General features: G+C 41.2%; 1 pseudogene; it reads right to left on the bottom strand.

Moving 5' to 3' along the window:
* Nucleotides 1-2,693: 2,693 nt before the first annotated feature.
* Nucleotides 2,694-3,991, bottom strand: LOC148023312 (uncharacterized; annotated as a pseudogene).
* Nucleotides 3,992-6,000: the final 2,009 nt, after the last annotated feature.

Genomic DNA, 6,000 nt, shown 5'->3' with positions numbered 1-6,000 from the left:
TAGAAATGTAACATAGGGTTGTTCACATAAAGTTGACTAGAATCTCTTTTCATAGGTCCCTCAACAAAAAAATGCAGTAGACTGTGGATTCTATGTGATGGCTTACATAAGACTACTCATCAAGGGTGGCATGGTTGGGAAACCAACCAATAACTGGGTAAGCCTATACTGGTATAATTGCTTTTGCTATGCGACTTTGAATGGTCTAGTGTGCATACGTCAATCCATAATGAACTTATCGTATTGTAGTTAACAAGAAAATGGTTCAATGCTATATATGTTACAACTTTGAAGGAGAACCTTTACCAGTGGGCACTTGGAGTGTTGGAGAGGTGATCTTGTGTGGATTATATGGTTATGAACATTTACTTGGTTTGTGGCAGTCATGGACTTATGGTCTCACTTATGGTTATGTACTTGGTTTGCGGTAGACATGTACTCACTTGAAGGTCTTATGGTCTCTTATGTAATGATACTTATGCAAGGTTTCATTTGTTAAGTTTTTTTATATCAAGGTTTCTTTTATGTCAAGTTTTTTTATATCAAGGTAATGCTTTTATGCTATGGTTTGGGATTTATTACGTCATGGTTTATTGTTTCAAGGTTTATTATGTCGTGGAGCTATTTTTCTCCATCTACATGCTTTTATTTTCATGCAACACTTGTTGAATACTAAGAGACATTATCTTATGCTGCATTTTTGTTCGTGCCTTTTTGTTTGACATAGTTTTACTCAACCCACTCCAACATAGTTCTTTGTTTTATGTACATGGCTAAAATTGGATGATAGATTTAGAATTGCTAAGTGAGGGTGGTTGAACTCAACTCACTCAACTCACTTTTGAGAGAGAGAGAGAGAGAGAGGAGAGAGAGGAGAGAGTGACTAGAATGTCATGGAGCTATTCTCCTCCATCTACATGCTTTTATTTTCATGTAACACTTATTGAATATTAAGAGACATCCATAAGCTAACACACATTGCTGAACACTTGATCTTTAAGCTAATTCCAACCATGAAACATGAAATAAAGTAAACAAAAAAGAGCCATGAACCAAAATACTCAAATGCAAAATGAAAGATGATGCTTTTCCAAGGTTTAATGAAGAGTTGCATGAGAAAGAAGGAGAGGTACATGGATACAAATAAGGCCTGGAAGTTTAACTCTTCTAAAACTCAAGATTAAGAAGAAATCCTAAATCCTCTTTTAGCTCAAATGAGAACTTAAAAACTACATACAAGTGTTAAAGTTCTAGAGCTATCTAAGTACTAGGCTTATATTGAAATTATGACCTATCCTTGGAGGTGAATATTGTTGTATACTTTTAGCCAAAAAAGAGGACCAAGAGTGGCATTTACATATGTAAAGTTTCCTTGTATGCATCTATGTGCCAATGATGAATTGTTGTCATTTGCCATACATTATGCAATCATATGCAAATTTTCTACCATCAAAGTTTGTGTGAACACATTGTTAGTGACGAATGCAAAGTTTGCTATACACATTGTTAGAGACGAATGCAAAGTTTATTGTGTCAAGGTTTACTATGTCATTTTTTATTATGTCAATGAATAGAACGAATGCAACGAGCACATGGTTAATGCTTTAGGATCTTATGATATGGTTTAGGGTTAATGGTTTAGGGTAATGGTTTAGGCTTTAGTGTTTGGACAATGAATAGAACGGATGCAAGAATGAGACACCAAAATCAACAATGAGATGCCAATGGATTTCACTTAAATGGACAATCATGTGTACAATACAAACATTTTGAACCTAGATGCCAAAACTTCTGTGATCGTGGACCCATCAGGGAATGAGAGAGAAAATTGTCGCTCCTCATTCTCACTGGTGTAGGTGCAATACAAAATACGACAAGTGCCAATGTAAGACTCACCATACAATCGCACCACCCTGCCAATCAAGATAGAATTCGCTGGACGGGGAGCATACCGCTAGGATAGAGGGAGCAGTGCATGGCAAGTATGGCATGAATACACTGCCAGAGGGTCCACTAAAAATGTTTTGGTGTAGCAATGAGGACAATATATGCGAGGTTTTGGGCTAAACCTCACACGACCCCTCTCTCGTTGATGCTTGTGCCTTAACACGCATGTGATAGATGGATGCTTGGGTTGTGATGAAGACTTTCCCCCTCTCGTTTGGACAATGACGATGATCCTTGCCATGCCCTAGGCGTGTCTGTGTGACATTTTCCTGGATCTAATAGATCTCGCCTTGTTTAGGCATGTCAATCTCCTGTGGAGTGAACATGTAAACAATAGACTCTTTAGCACTTTCCAATTGGCGCATACAAGCATCCATCTGTGCCACTATGTAGGATGAAATCCCATCCTCGATCCTCTGAAGGAGTCCTCTAAAGTTTGCGATGGAGGACACGAGATCCCCTTCCTGCACACCACGATCGGAACCTGGTCTCTTCAATCCTGGGATTTCGTCGCCACCTGGTCTTTCCTTTATGTCATCAAAGGCATGCGTACTATCGATGATGGGGAGAACCTCATGAAGGTGAGGAAAATAGCTCTTCAAAATGAGCCTCAAACCATGAAGATGTTTACAGTCAGTCGACCAATCAGGGCAATTACAGTAGTTTGATTGTACACTTACATGATACCATTTTGCATATTGGGTTGTGCTCGCTATTTTAAGCAACATGGTCCTCTCGTTAATGACTTAAAGAGATGAGGAATCTTGCTCATACTGCTGAAGAATCTTCTCCCCTGCTGCCAATCTAGCCGTATGACTCTTGCTTGACCCATAGACTTTGAAGCGCTCAGAATAAGCTGACATAAAAAACATGTATAAGACAACAATGCGTTTTAAGGAAAGGTCAAATGTGGAAATAGAAAGGAAGTTGACCACATTACCTATCTCTTGCTTTTGCTTGAAAAACTCCAGAGCCGATCCATCCATTCTAGACCCCGATGACGAGTCACTGACAAGGGCGTGCAGCAGATCCAAAATGGACGTGTTGATCCTAGCATCAAGTAGAGTGTACTTGATATATTGCCAAAGTCTCTCAATGAGGTTGGTTGTGTCAACATTGCCATATGGAAACATGCGACCAAACTTGGGCCATCTTGCATGCCAAATACAATCTTTCCCACACCATCCATTGGTAACGTATCGGACCACATTTGGATGAGCAGAATAATGATGAAGCAATTGCTCAAACATATCATCAAACTGCAACTCTGTAGGGAAATGCATAAGATTGGACAAAGAGGCATACACATGATCGCGCTTATTTGTAGGGACCTTGATTCACGCAAGAACATGTGAAGTACTCACTGTCAAGCTCATGGAATTCACAAAAAGGTAATGCTTAAAAGTAAAATGATATTGAAAAGGTGTACCTGTGGCAAGAGATTTTCAACCCATACTTTCTTTGTATGGAACCAGCATAGAATAATGTGGCATGCATGTTGACGTTTGTTGCCACCAAGGTAGTCAATGGTCCAACAATGAGGATCTTTCAGAACAACCTTCGAGAGCGCCTCCAGCTCTGGCTGGGACTTATCAATCACCAGGACAGCATGGCGAATATCTCCCATCCTAGAGAGGACTAGTCTTATGGTGATTTGCAAAGCCATAATCTCTTGGTTTGACCCATTGTCACTAGTGCATAGCATAAACCAAATAGGGACCCACCCCATGTTGGTTTGGTAAAACGGCCGCATAAAGCGGAAGACCAAACACATTGGTCTTGAATGTGCTATCGATTGCCCAAGCATTGTTCTTTGAGAACCTCTTACTCATTTGCAACATCCATTCATCCTGGACTATCAGTACGAATGGTTTGTCCTTGTCCTCTTTTGCATGAGGATTGTATGGTTGGCAATAGAGTACCTAAAAGACCATGTAGATGATACTATTAAATAGATGTACCAATTTTCGCAGCTTATAAACATTAATGAGAATATGACAAATACCTTGTTTTGATCTCGTAGATGGAGAGCCTCCAAATACATTGCCGTCCAATCATCCTTCGAAAGTTTGCCTGCAGCAGGACGACACGCAGAACATTGATGCTAAAAAACAACCTAATATCATAGAGCAATGGATTAGAAGGTAACATACCTTCAGTTCGCATTTGGTATGATAGTGTCTGCACCTCCCTTGGTATCATGAAGAACCTATAAATGACACGATCCAATGGAGATGTATTTTTCAAATGAAACCGCTCCTTGGTTAGGCTCATCTTGGCGATGTGGCGACATGTCCCAATTTCAAACAGCTCATTCTTGCAACAATCAATCACAGCTGGATGCACCGGCAAGTGAACAAGTCAGCATGAGATCCAGGTACATGACCCTCGTGTGGTCCATGGACCTGTATAGTGACATCATGGAGATCGTCTTTGTACTCGATCTGCACCTTAAAAGGACAACCACATTTCTTCGAGGTTTGCAACCTACGGATTTGGGAGCCCTTTCAAGTTGCTCTACCACTGCGATGACATGCATATTCCACTATTGTCTTCCCTAAACCATGCTTTTTGGTTGAGCGGACCTTGCCCAACCTAACATTGTGTTCAAGCATGATTTTTGAAGCCTCCGCTCGACAAGAGATCTATCTACAGTAAGCTCCAAGATGGGTGCTCTTCTTTCCAGAACCTTCCCATGAAATAGAAATGGGCCTTTATAACCATGGGGCCTTGTGAACACCTTGCAAGTACACCCACCGATGAGATCTCTCACATACGCAAGAGGAATGCCATGCCTTCTCAAGTCAGTATACCACGTGGATTTGATGGAATCAATTGTGACATTGATACCCTCATGAGCACCTGTAACCTTGTTTATGTGATTTTCAAGGAATATGCTCTTCCACCCCTCTATACATGCAATGCGCAATGATGGCTCTGATTTCAAGGCCAATGTAATGTGTCCATCGCCATTTCTACCAATGCAAAGACCTTCTCTGATTCTTCTCCACTTCTTCAAGTCGAGCAACTCCCTCCTATGGAGTTGCTTGAGCACCTCCAATGTGATGGCCTTCTGCTCGCTCAAATCACTGACTATCAAGCCGTAAGTCTCTCTATTGAAAGAGAAGTACTTTGATGAGGTATAGGTAGTTGGGCTTGGTGCATTGATAGTGATTTCTTGTGGTGCCGAATCATTGTCTCCACTTAAGAAATCAAGCATCTCAACCTCATCACTTGATAATCCATCTGATGTCTCTTCATCGGTGTCGAGATCATCGATCTCAATGTCACTTTCCATAATCCATGCATGTTGACTACATACGTATATATCACCAAAATATCATTCCGATGTCACAATGCATCCAATGCAAATATGAGAGGAAGAAAGAGAGAGAGATATGCACCTTGTAGTGGAAGCCATGAGCAAGAAATCTCAATATGAACCTCAAACCTTTGTTCCAATGATCTCGTGAGCTTATATGCAGTAGCAATATGGGCCTCAAACCTCCGTTCACAACATCACACGAATGTGCCCTGCGTACAGGATTTTCATGTGGGTAATACCGAGAGCTTTTCGACTTTCGGTTCCAGGTCGGGACAATTTACTTCCAAGACCGGGTTTACTTTAATGGCTAGGTTTACTATTATGACTGGGTTTACTTTTGTTCTACGATTCAAAAACTTGTATTAGAGATAGTGGGCCCCGCTGAATCTATTGTCTTCTTACTGCCAGCCCATGCAATCAATTTCACCGCTGGTTGCATTTATAAACCTGGGATGGGTTTACTTTTGTATGTGGCAGTAAACAACCCCGAATTTCGAGACGTCGTTCCTCCGTCAACTCCCATTTTCCCGTTGGTTGGGTTTCCATTTGTTGGGTGAGATTTTTAAATGTGGTTGGGTTTACTTTTGCATAAAGTAGTGGTTCGGATGCGTGCCTTTTTTCGGGGTCAAAGACAGCCCTTGATCCCAACTCCCCGAGGTCTTAAAGACCTCGTGGGAGATAGTGCGAAGGACAAGCCTAGTGCTAAGGGAAGACAAGGACTGACAGGG

Source organism: Lygodium microphyllum, chromosome 16 (genome assembly GCF_053477565.2).
Source record: "Lygodium microphyllum isolate KBCC chromosome 16, Lygodium_microphyllum_v1.1.10, whole genome shotgun sequence".
NCBI classification, from domain to species: domain Eukaryota; kingdom Viridiplantae; phylum Streptophyta; class Polypodiopsida; order Schizaeales; family Lygodiaceae; genus Lygodium; species Lygodium microphyllum.
This window is presented reverse-complemented; position numbering and strand designations above follow the sequence as displayed.